Source organism: Dendrobates tinctorius, unplaced genomic scaffold (genome assembly GCF_039654945.1).
Source record: "Dendrobates tinctorius isolate UK_male_01 unplaced genomic scaffold, ASM3965494v1 ptg000062l, whole genome shotgun sequence".
NCBI classification, from domain to species: Eukaryota; Metazoa; Chordata; class Amphibia; order Anura; family Dendrobatidae; genus Dendrobates; species Dendrobates tinctorius.
In genome coordinates, this window is record NW_027361730.1 from 35,338,471 (window position 1) to 35,354,553 (window position 16,083).

General features: G+C 49.9%; 1 protein-coding gene across 6 annotated transcripts in view; it reads right to left on the bottom strand.

The window, feature by feature from the left end:
• The window catches only part of CSNK1G1 (casein kinase 1 gamma 1), a 79,585-nt gene extending 64,894 nt beyond the window's left edge, over positions 1-14,691 (bottom strand). Inside the window, exon 1 of one of the 6 annotated variants that reach the window (XM_073579518.1) lies at positions 14,560-14,691. The gene's annotated coding sequence lies outside the window, so the exon portion shown is untranslated. Of the gene's footprint in view, positions 1-14,089; positions 14,487-14,559 lie in introns of those variants that run through there. The other 5 variants (XM_073579519.1, XM_073579521.1, XM_073579517.1 and 2 more) reach the window with 5 other exon arrangements.
• Positions 14,692-16,083: the final 1,392 nt, after the last annotated feature.

A 16,083-nucleotide genomic window follows, 5' to 3' on the forward strand; every position in this document is an offset into this window, starting at 1 on the left:
GAGATTGCTGTGTGTGACAGCGATCAGCGAGCGCCCCCCCTGCCGGTATCGCTGATCGCTGGAAGAAACCTCTGGACATTTCTTTGGTCGCTGGTCTCCCGCTGGCCAGCACACATCGCTGTGTGTGACAGGTGGGAGACCAGCGATCAGGTGTAAAAAATAATAAAAAATATTGTTATTCTCACCTTCCGACGTCCTGTTCAGCCATCCTGCCTCTCTCCACGCTCCGGTCCCAGTGATCCTTTGCACGAATGACCGCGAGATGTCACGGTCTCGAGAGATAAAGTCTCGCGGTCATTCGTACAAAGGATCACTGGGACCGGAGCGTGGAGAGAGGCAGGATGGCTGAACGGGACGTCGGAAGGTGAGAATATAATTTTTATTTTGATTCGATTTTTTACAGCGATGGCCAGCGATCACATAGCGACTTACTAGCGATCCTGACACCTTGATATCGGTGTCGGGATCGCTGGTAAGTCGCTTAGTGTGACGGGGCCTTTAAGATTGTTAAGTACATAGATATTAATGATCCATCTAAAAGGGAACTTATCACCTGCAAACACACAAGATACCTGAAGATAAAGTAGTAATCTACAGGTAAATAGTGTTTCAGTCATGTCTGGCAGGCTTGAAAATGAAACCCTATTCGCCCTGAAACGCCTCACTTTGTCATTGGGGCGGTGTACGGCTCAGTTACAGCCACTCACTATACAGGGAGCACACTGTAACCCTACACACACATGCTGCAGAGGGAGTGAGGTTATAGCACCCCCACTGAGTGGCGAGCAGTGGCTCTCCGCACCGCCCCAGGAGTGCCTGCAGGGAGAAGAGATCATCATTTTCTCCTTGTAGCTGCTGCTCCTGTAAGCTAACAGACATGGTTACACTATTACCTGCAGATTACCACCAGCTTTGCAGGTACAGAGCTTTTTTTTTTTTTTTTTTAAGAGGTGGAAGGCTCCCATTAAAAGGCGGCTGTCAACCTCAAGACACAATTTAAACTGAGCACATACTCATGTGGTGTATTTGGCTACTATAAAAAGTATATCCTTTACTCTATAGGTTTGTCCCTCAGTTCTGCAAAAAAAAAAAAAAAAAATCTTGCGCACATGGCCTAAAAAGTGGCACATCCCTCGAATTAGGCTCTCTGCCCCTACATTATGGTGCTCTTAGATTAAACAGGAAATTAAACAGCCATGAGACATGTGCAGAGACTCTGAAGACACTGTCAGCACCCGAGCATGCTCAGATAACACCTTATGCCAGCACATTCGCTCACCACCATAACAGATTACCTTTAATGTAAATGTGCAGAAAAGGAGGAAGTATGGTACATACCGGTTATCACGTCTGAGTTTACTTCTTTGAAGCTGGGAACCACGCGTCACTCAGTTAGCATGCTCAAGCTATACCAGCGAGACCATTTACAGAAATGCCAGTTCCAGGTGACAACCAATATGGCAGCACTTCCTGTTGTCAGTTTTGGTAAAAAGGTCGCTGCAACCGAAGAACGATAAACCTAGGCTGCTAGTGGAGGATCATGTGACCGGATGTGTCCATTCACCTCCTCCAACGGATAAACATCTTCCGTAAGAAAGCTGCCTTTCTATTGGAGGAGGCTGATGAACTGGTCTGGTCAAAGGCTCCTCCGCCAGCAGCCATGTTATGGGAGGAAGTGCTGGTCAGCGGGTGAAGACAGCTGCAGAAACAAGTAGACGGCGCTTCATAAAGCAGGTGAACATGGAAGGGACACTGAATTGTGCCCCCCCAAAACATTTTTTAAACAAAGTGGACAGCCCCTTTAAAAAATGCTGAGCCCCCGCCTGCGGTACACTACATTTATCGCATTCGCCCTCTGTACTGCTACACCTTTCTATATCATTAAAGAAACGTGATGATTCACGAGCCGCTGAGGCACGGCGAGTAACATAATTAGGGAAGATTACTATACATCTACATGGCCTGGCCCCAAGATTAAAGTATGTCAGGAAGATCAGACGCAGCACTCCTTACAGCAACGCACATTGCCATCCTGCTGCCAACCGGCACTACACACATGGTGCCCACTGCGCAGAATGCCAGAAGAGTGCTTGAAATAAAACAAGGCAGCAAACGCTGAAAGAAGAGGAGCAGCGTGGCACAAAGGTATAGAATATTCTCAATTCAGACGCATCCCCTCCCCCAGCCTCATTACACAGCACTTTCTAACGTTTCATCTTTCACATGAATGTTTGATCCGGTGGCTCCTAAACCTTTTGTAATTTGTGTTGGTGACACCCAGGAAAATCACTTTTTTAACCAATTTTAAAGAGATTTATTTCTTTTAAAGCAGGCCGGCTATGAACACAAATACTCAAACTCAAGCCTAGCCAGAAACCAATATACCGCAGATTTTTTATGCCAAAAGCAGAAACGTCCAATACAGCCTGAATATTATTACCGTATATGTCTCTACTAGTAAATATCAGTGTTTAGCAGCTGCCTGTTATAAAATATAACAATTATTTGACACGTACAATTTTAATTCTGCCGATATTAGTGCATTACCAGAATCCTGGAAAAGCCTATATACATTCCACCAATTTAGTCATCCGTATAACAGGAAGGGGAGGAGAAAGCTGTGGAAAGCCAGAAAATAAATATATGTATTTTAGTTAAACCAATACCGATTACCATCGAATTTGTCAGTAAGACCAACACCCCCAGCCCACCTCCGCATATGTATGTACATCATCAGCACGTTATATCAGTTGCTGCATTCCTCGGTAATTAGCATTTTCATTCACATGCATATGAGGTATTATATGCTCTGGGTGTGAGAGAGCACTTAAGGAGCCACTGCCTCCTGTGGTTGTTTCTGTGCCCAGCACCAGCCTTTAGTTTGATTGCTAGTGAGCTATCAAGCTATAAAGCAACTGGTTCTGGGCAGGAAAACAACCTTGTTAGGCCAAGCCTTGTTAGGAGCCCTTTGACATTCAAAGCAATTAACACATCATTTGCATATCAGTAAAACCCACTAATTACCGTGGCATGTAACAGCAGATAGAAGATATAAAAGGTGAGAATGGTTTTACATTTCAGAGACCTGCATGCCCATATATGGAAGATTCCCTTGAAATGACCCAGCCCCATCACCATGCTCTACTGCTGCTCTCTCTAAATGCCTCCTCCACTGTGGTTGTGCAGAGGAATGGAGGATCAGGAGCCCATTTTCTGAGGATTATGCCTTGTGCAATACAAGTGAATTCAACGAGGCTGGACACGTCTAGTCTTAATGTGGCCAGAAGTAGGCAAATTGCATACTTGTGGTCACATGACCGCCAGCTCCCGATGCTGGAGAATCCTGTGCACACAGGGGATTCACAAGTCTGCAACCACACAGAGTGACTGCAGATTTAAGCCTCAAGACTGGACAACCCCTTTAAACGAGTTACCCAATGAAGAAAGGGGATAACTAGTGAGTGCTTGGATAAGGAGTCATGAGAACATGTTTGTGTGCTAATAGAGTATCTTTGGTGTGCTTGAATGCTATGTTCGAGTCCCCGCTCCCGCATGTCTCATGACTGTTTGACATGCAGGGGATTGCCTATTTTGTTAAGTAATCCCTGCATGTGTTGTGGCTGTCGAACAGCTGCGAGACATGTAGCTGCGGGGACTGAGCATAGCATTCAAGCACACCGAGGACACTCACAGGAGCATGCTCAGATAACACCTCATCCGTGCACACTCGCTCATCACTAGTGATAACGTATAGATTAGCAGGGGTCCAACTCCTGTGTCTTGCAGAACAGAGCACTTTGATTCAGGTAACCCACCATTTAAAATGGAGAGCAGTACATATGCCAGACTGCTTCTCTGTTCATTCTCTATGGAGTTGCCAGAAAAAAAACAAAAAACAAAACACTGAGCGCAGCGTCCAAAAGCCCCATAGACACTAGATGAAGAAGCATTCCTGTGTGTACACCTAAGTGGCGATAAGGGGGATAACACGCCACAGTCTGATCAGTGCGGGTTCCAGCGGTCGGACCCTCACAGGATAGATTACAACTTCTCTTTGGACAACCCCTTTAATAGGACCATGCAGCAGTGGACAATCTGCTGTAAAGGTTAATAGTAGTGATGAGCGAGTACACTCGTTGCTCGGGTGTCCTCCGAGTATTTTGGCGTGCTCGGAGACTTAGTTCTCGTTGTCTCAGCTGCATGAATTGCGACGGCTAGACAGGCTGAATACATGTGGGGATTCCCTAACAAACAGGCTTTCCTCAGCCTGTCTACAAGTCGCAAATCATGCAGATGACGACGACGAAAACCTCCGAGCACGCCAAAATACTCAGAGACCACCAGAACAACGAGTATACTCGCTCATCACTAGCTAATAGGAAAGGTTAACTGGTTATATTCTTAGACAATTATTATGGAAAAAAATCATTTGTGGTATAAAAACTGATAGAACAATCTCATCTTCCACATAATGGTTTGTTTTACATTAACACATGGGTGTGGGCAGAGACTGAAGGAAACAAACAGCTCCCCTTTGTGAGTCACCTTCTCCTGTTCTGCAATCTAACTACAGCCTTAACTCATGCAAGACTGCTGACGTCTGGAAACGAAGGCGCTTCTCACACCTACAGCGCTGTGCTTCCACCCCAAGCCAGGCAGGCTCACACTACAGGGAACGGAGGAAAAGCTGCCCATCTCTATAGGTGATTGGGGGCTCAGATTCCCACCAATCCAAACCTCTGGCCACATAAAGGCATGTCTGATGCCGTAAGATTTATTCCACCACAAGTATTTCTTCAAGGGGAGAATATAAGTTGCTGTTGGCAGCACATGCAGTGCGCCCAAACACAGGGACTGTAGGTAAGTCAATAACAGAGCAAAATGACTTTTGGGGACACTGATCCAGTGGTGACGGTTCATGGCCACTGGACCAGAGCATTGTGAACCTTACACTCCTTGTGAGCTCCCTGGAGCCCAGACTGATCAGAACGACGCCCGCATAGTCATGTGTGCGTTCTGCCGCAGTGCATTGATGTTGCAAGGGCTTACTAGTTAGAAGAGGCGCCATCTTCTGGACCAGGGGACCTGAATTTCTTTCCTCAATTCTATAGATTATCTTACCTGCATCTTAAAGACAGCTGATGAATCCTAACAGCAATGCCGATTAGACACATACAGGACAGACCACAAAATAAATGATTGCTGGAACGTATGTTCTTATAACAAAGCTCTGAATGGACAAACTCAATATAAGAGCGATCCGCCACCTCCCCACATCTGTTCTAACAAATACTTAGTATTTCTCATAAAATAGCAGCTATGGGGCATTATTCCTTACAACACAAAATTCACCTTTTATTACTCCGGAAATTGCATCAATGAAAGGACGACTGGGAAGCGCCATTTCATTTGTCAATACAGAGCTGACAATCACCGATCTGTTCTACTTTATCAGACTGTATACTCACACCATACTGACAAAGGAAAAGGTAACACTTGTCAATTTATTTGTATAGAAAAAATAGCAAAGGAACAGCATAAGGTTCTCCAGAATTGTTATTTCATGGGGAGGATCAAAAGATCTGACACCTCTGCTTTTAGTAAGAAAGGTTACTAGAATGCCAATGCAGCTACTGAAAAATGTCCTACAGAAATGGAAATCCTGAAGTTTAAAGTATGTGCACACGTTGCGGATTTGTCTGCGGAATTTTCCACACAGAATCTGCACATTTTGGCAGAAAACGCAGACCAAAATGCTTGCGGATTTCACGCGGATTTGTGGCGGATTGTCATGCGTTTTTTGATGTGTGGATTTGCCTTACTCAATGTATAGTCAATGGGTGCAGAAACGCTGCGTGTCCTCAAAAAGAATTGACATGCTGTGGAAAATAAAACGCTGAGAATCCACGCAGATCTTTCCGCAGCATGTGCACACCAATTCTCAAATTCCCATTGACCATCATTGTTACTGTACTACACTGTGGATTTGATGCAATTCTGCGCGTCCAAAAATTCTGCGGAAACGCATCAAAATGTGCAATGTGTGCACACAGCCTAAGACCATGGAAACTTGCTGGAGGCTACACGCATTAGAAACAAGAATCTGAATACTTATTATGGCTTATGCTACAGATATTAAAATCTGGTTATATTATGAGAAGGTGAAGGACATTACTATCAGTACAGATCCATAGTATGTGGCTCACAGTGTGTCCACTGTATGCCAGCACACACAAGGCCCCAGGCTATGTGATCATTGTGATCATACCCATACTACAGCTGTAACACCCAACCCCTGTGGGCTACATAACTCAAAGTCTACTGTATCTCTGCCCAGTAGCTACACAGATCAGTGGTAAAAGGAAGGCATGTTATTTTCTCCCTTGTGTGTGGCTGCCTGCTGATGACTGGTCAACCACATGCAGGGGAAGAAGTACACACCCCCAGAGACTAATCTCTTGTAACACCAAGTTTTTTTTTCAAGGGACTGTCCACTACTCAGACAAACCCTTCTCAATCACTATGTTTCCCCTAAGTAAAATAAGAAAACCTATACTCAGCGGCGGCCAGGGCTGTGTAGTCGGAGCCCATTTTGGTGGAGTCGGAGTCATGGAAATTGAGGATTTGAGTCAGAGTTTTGGCTTACCAACTCCACAGCCCTGGTAGTAGCGCCATTCCTGCAGTGTCGGCACTGGCTCTCCCGGGGCTCACATGCCATTGGCTGAAGGGATTGCGTGACATAATCAGCAGCCGCTTCATATCTCCCGTCCTTTGGACATAACGGATATCCACAGGAAGTGAGAGCTGCAGCTGCCCTCACTTCCTCTGGATGTCTGATTTGTGGATGTTAATTTCTTACTTGAAGTAGACCGTGATTGAGAAGGGGGTTGAATGAGTAGTGGACAACCCCTTTAAAATACATTGTAAAACGTTACAAACCAATATCTCCACAACGGAAGAGAAAAAAAAAAAAATATATGTGTTTTACTCAGCCACGCTACCACTATTCCATGATGTGGCCAGTAAAATCTGCTCAAACTGGTGGAAGGTCCTCTTTACAGGAGCATTCCATTTACGCTTGATAGAAGGAAACATTGTACAATTCTCTAAAATACTTGGAGGAGACCCAGATGCATGTCTGATAATATGACATGACCAGGACAGATCTGTACTCACTGGGAGGAAATGAAAATGGATTACATTTTAGTAAACCATAGAAGCAGACTCCACTCCCCATCCTGCAGTGAGCGTAATACAACAATATACTGATATTATGGCCTCCGTCCATTAGATACATTGGACGAGGACATGCTGACAATGGCACTTCTGTTAAACATATTACGGTAATATGGAGAACAGCGGAGGTCCATGAAACTACTGCTTTTCATCTACTCTGGTGTGAGCGAATATGTGCCTCAGGATCCCTGTGTAAGCATGTTGCTGCTCAAGACAGCTTAAGTTCTCATCCGAACTAGCCCTTAGGGCTAATCCAGACAAGCCATTTCCTGCCATGTCTAGCCCCTGCAAACAGATACAGGGGTCACCTAGGACTTATCCATAGGAGGACTCATCATTCCATCAGTGCAACCCCACTGAGGTTGGCCAATAAACCTGGTCTGAATACACCACATTCAGACGCACAAAACTGCAACGTGACAAATCAGAGAGTCTGCAGATGTACTAACCGTCTGACCTCAATCGATCACTTATGTCTTATCATATCCATACACAATATAATTACCTAATGGAAAAACCTGTTAGGTCACTTTTGTGATTTGATCAGCAATGTGCTTCTATATTTGTAAACCAAAACTGGGGGTGGAACTACAGAGAGAAACTAGAATGGAAGCACTGGCACCGCTGGTGTTTTGTTACTGATCAGAATACTGCCATGCCCTATGGTATTACAAGAACACAAAGTACTAGGATATGGCATCACTTCCCTTCATCCCAAAAATAAAGGCTCTGTATCTGCAGATGCTACATAAAAAATAAAAATCAATGTAGGAGCAAAGGGTTCCCTAATAAAGCCGATGGGTAGCTAGGTATTAAAAGGTTGCATCGAGCCTACAGAGCGAGAGCTTCCATTCTGCAGCAGCCATCTTTTGTCTATACACTGCTTGTAGGCGGCACATAAAGGGGTATTCCCATCTCTATTGATAGGACATGCCATCACTTTATAATTCAGCACTGCCGTGCCTTCAGCCTCCAGATCGTGAGGGTGAATCAGGAGGGCAGGACATAACCAGACTACACAGCAGCAGACTCCTCCAGAAGGCGGAAGACATATGACTACAGCAAAGATTGCTCATGATCTGGACCAGTGGTCCCCAACCTTTTTTGCACCAGGGACCGGTTTCAAGCAAGACCATTCTTCCATGGCCCGGCAGGGCGGGGATGGAGGTGTGACAGGGGCGGGGCTTTGGTCATAAGGGGGCGGGGCTATGGACACGGTTGTAGTGTAGCAGTGCATACTTATAATTAAATAACATTTATAATGTGACTCAACTCACCATAGGTTTTGAATAAGTGCTCCATCACCCCCTTCTCCCCATCATTGCCTTCACCCCATCACTCCCTTCTCCCCATCATTGCCTTCACCCCATCACTGCTGTCTCCCCATCATTGCCTTCACCCCATCACTGCCTTCACCCCATCACTGCCTTCACCCCATCACTCCCTTCACCCCATCACTCCCTTCACCCCATCACTCCCTTCACCCCATCACTCCCTTCACCCCATCACTCCCTTCACCCCATCACTCCATTCTCCCCATCATTGCCATCTCTCCATCATTGCCTTCACCCCATCACTGCCATCTCTTCATCATTGCCTTCACCCCATCACTCCCCTCTCCCCATCATTGCCTTCACCCCATCACTCCCTTCTCCCCATCATTGCCTTCAGCCCATCACTCCCCTCTCCCCATCATTGCCTTCACCCCATCACTGCCGTCTCGCCATCACTCCCCTCATGGCCTTCTCATGTCCCCATCTCCTCCAGGGCCAGGCTACACAAACATGTACACACACAGACAGACATACCTACATACACACACACACACACACACAGACAGACATACATACATACACACACATTATACACACACACACAGACAGACAGACATACATACATACACACAGACACCACTTCTCTCCTCTCACCTGCCCGCCGCCCGCGCTTCCTCGCTCTGACACAGCAGCGGCCGCGCTCTCCTCTCTGTGTCAGTCAGAGACAGGAAGCGCGGGCGGCGGGCAGGAAGCTGGACGGGTCCTTGCAGCTCCGCTCCTGCTATTACCTCTTGCAGGCAGCGGAGCTGCTTGGATCGCTCCCTGGCCGCCGCTAAGAACTGCTGCGCGCCGCCCCATCCCCCTCTATGCCACTGACCGCCCCTGGCTCCCCTTGTGTCCGCGGACCGGCAAGGGCACTGCAGCGGCCCGGTGCTGGGCCGCGGACCGGCGGTTGGGGACCCCTGATCTGGAAGACCCCAGTGCCAGGGGACAGATGATCACTGTTAGGAGTCAGATTTCGGCCATTGCCAGGCAGGAATCTAGACCCTCACATGCTGCAGTCTCCTGCCCTGTGTTTAATGCAAAGGAGATTGCAGAGGAGATTGCGTTACAGCAACTCTCTCCGGAGGCCAAGTCCTTCGTTCCTTCCTCTGAGCATGCTCATGGGATAAGCTCCCATTGGAGTTCAGGAGTCAGGTGCTCAGGTCCTGCTCCTGATTCCATTGGTTCAGCCCAGGGCTCTGGGGACTTCCGGCAGGTCCCGTTCACTATAAAAAGTGCGTATGGCTGTTCCGCCATGCGCTAGTATTTTCATACGGCTGCTGTATGTTTGCTGATGGATGCTTGGACTGGTGACTGACTTATTAAGAAACCCCTTCCCTCTGATAATACGTCTGTGTGAGTGTTTGGGTTCAGCCAGTAGCAGCGCTAGCGCGCCTGTGCTCCATCTACCTCAGCAGCTAGTGTCCTGCATCGCGCTTGCGATATAGCGGTGCCATCTCTGCGGCACAGTTTACGCTGCGCTTGCAGTCCTGCCCGGCGTTCGCAGTTGCGACGCCACGCACACTTCCAGTTACGGTAATGTAGTGGCGTAATTTTTATAACTACTCTGGTGACCGGTTACCACATGTGTGCCGCTCAGTACCTGTGCTGCTAACAGGCTCAGCGTTTTCAGTTCCACTGTCTGCCATTGCAGCTCTGTGCCCATAACAGAGACTGCTAACTTGCACCTGGGTGATATCCAACCCCGTGCACATTACCGCCATAGTGCTCTGCATCTTCTAGCTGCGGTTTTTCCATCCACCGCACGGTGAACCACGAGTGGCGAAGGCACTTTATTTATATTTTTTATTTAGTGTCTTCCGCCACTCCTAACAATCACGAGCCATGACTGAGGATCGCTGAGGTCATCCATTAACAGCCCAGGGAGATTACAGCAAAAATTAAGACACTGAACCAAGAACTTGGAAAACTTGGTTCATCAATTTTGCTAAAAATAGAAATGTTGAAACTCAACAACACTATGTGGAGGGACATGCATGGATGATCATCCCAAGCCACAGTCATAACCTGGAGATCGTATGCATCATCTATATAAAGCTCCCCACTATATTCTTATGTAGCTCCTCATGGGCCGGGACAATCCCTAACATTACTGCAGATCTCCTGAGAAAGGCACGCATCCCACTGCCACCTCTGCAAAAGAAGGCTGTTGTAGAGCAGGTAAAGCACTCGGTGTTATGTGATGGGTGACATCACTTTTCTGCTCTGTAGTTTATCTTTGATCTTTGCTATTGCAACAGTGGTGTAGTATAGCCCCAATTACTAGGAAGCCCAACCCCTATGGCTGCAGCCAGTCCTCAGCTCCGATGGTCCATACACTGCGCCTCCTGTGGTTTACAGATCTGTCGATGTACCCATGTGTGGTAAGTGTTAGCCTGGCTGTGATGGACCATTACCCCCTTGTGTGACAGCAGTGGAACAGTGTAATTTAAGGGATCACAAGTGGGGGAACTAGGTTATCTAGACTGTGATATAATATTAAACCTGGTGTAACCACTGATGACAGTAGGTGACCAGCACAACATCAAGGATGACATGTGGGGTACCCAACTTACCCAGGCTCTGAGATAGTATAGGCCCCCTGCGTGCCCAGAGGAACAGCAGCTGACCTGTAAATAAGGGATGCCCACAGCTGACACGCGGGGTACCCCTCTTACCCAGGCTGTGATGCCCACAGATGACACGCAGGCTACCCCTCTAACTCAGGCTGTGATGCCCACAGCTCAAACGTGGGGTACCCCTCTTACCCAGGCTGTGATGCCCACAGCTGACACGCGGGGTACCCCTCTTACCCAGGCTGTGATGCCCACAGATGACACGCGGGGTACCCCTCTTACCCAGGCTGTGATGCCCACAGATGACACGCGGGGTACCCCTCTTACCCAGGCTGTGATGCCCACAGATGACACGCGGGGTACCCCTCTTACCCAGGCTGTGATGCCCACAGCTGACACGTGGGGTACCCCTCTTACCCAGGCTGTGATGCCCACAGATGACACACGGGGTACCCCTCTTACCCAGGCTGTGATGACCACAGATGACACGCGGGGTACCCCTCTTACCCAGGCTGTGATGACCACAGATGACACGCGGTGTACCCCTCTTACCCAGGCTGTGATGCCCACAGCTGACACGCGGGGTACCCCTCTTACCCAGGCTGTGATGCCCACAGCTGACACGCGGGGTACCCCTCTTACCCAGGCTGTGATGCAAACAGATGACATGTGGGGTACCCCTCTTACCCAAGCTGTGATGCCCACAGCTGACACGTGGGGTACCCTGAAAATACATTTATTCAGACTGGCCTATCGCCTTAACACATTAACCTAATCTATCCCTGTGTGGCACAGCCAAAAGTTTTACCATAACCAGGTTCCCCGCATCATGTTCCCACATGCTTTATGCATCCATTAGCCCTCTGTGTCTGTACTGTTACACACTTAACATGATGGCTGGTCTAAACAATCAGGGCAATTGTTACCACCCACCTTTCGTGTCTACCTCTTTCCTCATAGACTGTAAGCTTGCGAGCAGGGCCCTCACTCCTCTTGGTATTTGTTATAATCTATGTGATTATTGTTATGCTGTAATGTCTATTGTATGTACAAATCCCATCTGAAATGTAAAGTGCTGCGGAATATGTCGGCGCTATAGAAATAAAATGTATTATTATTATTACCCCTCTTACCCAGGCTGTGATGCCCACAGATGACACGCAGGGTACCCCTCTTACCCAAGCTGTGATGCCCACAGCTGACAGGTGGGGTACCCCTCTTACCCAGATGCCCACAGCTGACACGTGGGGTACCCCTCTTACCCAGATGCTCACAGCTGACACGTGGGGTACCCCTCTTACCCAGATGCCCACAGCTGACAGGTGGGGTACCCCTCTTACCCAGATGCCCACAGCTGACAGGTGGGGTACCCCTCTTACCCAGATGCCCACAGCTGACACGTGGGGTACCCCTCTTACCCAGATGCCCACAGATGACACGTGGGGTACCCCTCTTACCCAGATGCCCACAGATGACACGTGGGGTACCCCTCTTACCCAAATGCCCACAGATGACACGTGGGGTACCCCTCTTACCCAGATGCCCACAGCTGACACGTGGGGTACCCCTCTTACCCAGGCTGCGATGCCCACAGCTGACACGTGGGGTACCCCTCTTACCCAGATGCCCACAGCTGACAGGTGGGATACCCCTCTTACCCAGGCTGTGATGCCCACAGCTGACAGGTGGGGTACCCCTCTTACCCAGATGCTCACAGCTGACATGTGGGGTACCCCTCTTACCCAGATGCCCACAGCTGACAGGTGGGGTACCCCTCTTACCCAGATGCTCACAGCTGACAGGTGGGGTACCCCTCTTACCCAGATGCTCACAGCTGACACGTGGGGTACCCCTCTTACCCAGATGCCCACAGATGACACGTGGGGTACCCCTCTTACCCAAATGCCCACAGATGACACGTGGGGTACCCCTCTTACCCAAATGCCCACAGATGACACGTGGGGTACCCCTCTTACCCAGATGCCCACCGCTGACACGTGGGGTACCCCTCTTACCCAGATGCCCACCGCTGACACGTGGGGTACCCCTCTTACCCAGATGCCCACAGCTGACACGTGGGGTACCCCTCTTACCCAGATGCCCACAGCTGACACGTGGGGTACCCCTCTTACCCAGATGCCCACAGCTGACAGGTGGGGTACCCCTCTTACCCAGGCTTTGATGCCCACAGCTGACAGGTGGGGTACCCCTCTTACCCAGATGCTCACAGCTGACAGGTGGGGTACCCCTCTTACCCAGATGCCCACAGCTGACAGGTGGGGTACCCCTCTTACCCAGATGCCCACAGCTGACAGGTGGGGTACCCCTCTTACCCAGATGCCCACAGCTGACAGGTGGGGTACCCCTCTTACCCAGATGCCCACAGCTGACACGTGGGGTACCCCTCTTACCCAGATGCCCACAGCTGACAGGTGGGGTACCCCTCTTACCCAGGCTTTGATGCCCACAGCTGACAGGTGGGGTACCCCTCTTACCCAGATGCTCACAGCTGACAGGTGGGGTACCCCTCTTACCCAGATGCTCACAGCTGACAGGTGGGGTACCCCTCTTACCCAGATGCCCACAGCTGACAGGTGGGGTACCCCTCTTACCCAGATGCCCACAGCTGACAGGTGGGGTACCCCTCTTACCCAGATGCCCACAGCTGACAGGTGGGGTACCCCTCTTACCCAGATGCCCACAGCTGACAGGTGGGGTACCCCTCTTACCCAGATGCTCACAGCTGACAGGTGGGGTACCCCTCTTACCCAGATGCCCACAGCTGACAGGTGGGGTACCCCTCTTACCCAGATGCCCACAGCTGACACGTGGGGTACCCCTCTTACCCAGATGCTCACAGCTGACAGGTGGGGTACCCCTCTTACCCAGATGCCCACAGCTGACAGCCGCTGCCCCTCCAGGTGACACAGACAATAGATGGTGCTGGCATAGGGCGCTCACCTTTCTCCTGCGGTGTCAGTACGCGACTGGGTGGGGAGTGTCCCGGGGACAATGGCTCAGCTGCCTGCTATGTCTCCCGTGCCGCTCTCATAGATGTCCGCAGTCAGAGCCCGGGCCTCCCACACCGGCGCTGGCTCCGCACTTCCTGGCTCTGTCCGTCTCCAGCACACAGGGCGGTGGCGGATGCCCGTACTACAACATCTTACGGCAGCCAATAGCCCCGGAAGCTGCTCATAGACAGGTGCCTAAACACAATCCCAAACTCCGTTGTTTCCGGTTATTTGCTCCGCCCCGGTGTCCCGGTTTCTTTCCCCACACACAACGGGGCCGAACCGGAAACGCTGCCAGCTCCGCCCTACCACCCGCACAACAAGGAAAGGGGCGTGGTCACACGGGGAGACGACATGACGTCACGCGATCCGCTCCGCTGGCCAGTGTCTCGGGTGCGGGCGCTCCCGTGTGTTACGCACGTTTTGTGTGGAGCTGTCACCTGTGTGTCCGTACACGGAGCACGGCTTATTGGTGACGTCCCGGCCTCACAGCTCCGTATAGACAGCAGCTGGCAACATGCTCCTAGAAATGGGCATTTGCTTTAGTTGCTGAGTGGGCCGCCAGCACTAAAGATGGCGAGACAGCTGCACGCATTGCGTATTTCCGTGTTAGAACCACGTAAACGTCCGGCCCTTTCCTTAGCGACCGCTTCTATAGTTGCTATGCGGAAACGTATGCTCTTATAGCGCAGTGCCACCTTGTGTTCCTGCTGGAGAACTACAGGACAACTACTAAGTGCTGATTACACCTGATGCCTCACGTCCCACACTATAGCCCCTGGTAATGAGGAGTCCTGTGCTAGTAGGACTGTGGGGGGCTGCAGCTATTAGGGGGCTGAGTCTCCTCCACATCTCAGTCCCCTGACAGCGGCCATGGGGGGAGATTTCACACAAAACCACACTAGGAGTTGTACACTTGCCTTTTCCACAGTGACAACGTGCACAGGTTATAGATGAGAGGATCTAGTTTGAAATTCTTGGTTCAAAGCAAATGTGAACACTTTGCAATTCGATTCATGAAGCTCACAATGATTAACAAACGCCCAGCTACCATTCTTGTGAACCTTAAAGGGCTGGCAAATGGAAAAACATTGCTTAAAGGGCCCGTCACACTAAGCGATATCGCTAGCAATATCGCTGTAATGTCACTGGTTTTGTGACTCAGCAGCGATATTGCTAGCGATATCACTATGTCTGATACTTACCTCCGACCAGCTCCCTCGCTGGTTATCGCTGATAGCGTGAAAACGTCCTGGGCCATTTCTTGTTGTCAGCTTCCTGCTGAGATATTTGCTGGGCTTCCTGCTGTGGAGACGAGCGACGCGTGGACGCGGGCAGGAGGACGTCAGGATCGCCTCGTCTGTCAGGTAAGTAGCGACCCCCGACCCCTGCGATGTCGCTGGTGAGATCTGCCTGTGTGGCAGCTCACTAGCGACCACTTAGCGATGCACCAGCAATCCTGATCGCGTCATATCGCTGGTCGGGATCGCTGGTGCATCGTTAAGTGTGACAGTACCTTACTCTCCAGCACCCACTCTACAGGGTCTCTTATTTCAGCTGTCTGGCACCTCGTCTGCCAGCCACAACCAGGCCTTCACAGTCACTTAGTGTAGGGTCGCAAAGTCATGATGCCACCACAAAGTGTTGTACCTCCACATAGTATGATGCCCCCAGTGTCACGCACACACAGTATGATGACCACAGTGTCACCCACACAGTATGATGCAGCCAGTGTCAACCATACACAGTATGATGCCCAGTGTCATCCACACAGTATGATGCCCCCAGTGTCACCCACATAGTATGATGCCCCCAGTGTCACCCACACATAGTATGATGCCCAGTGTGACCCACACACAGTATGATGCCCCCAGTGTCACCCACACACACAGTATGACCACAGTGTCACCCACACAGTATGATGCAGCCAGTGTCCCCCCACAT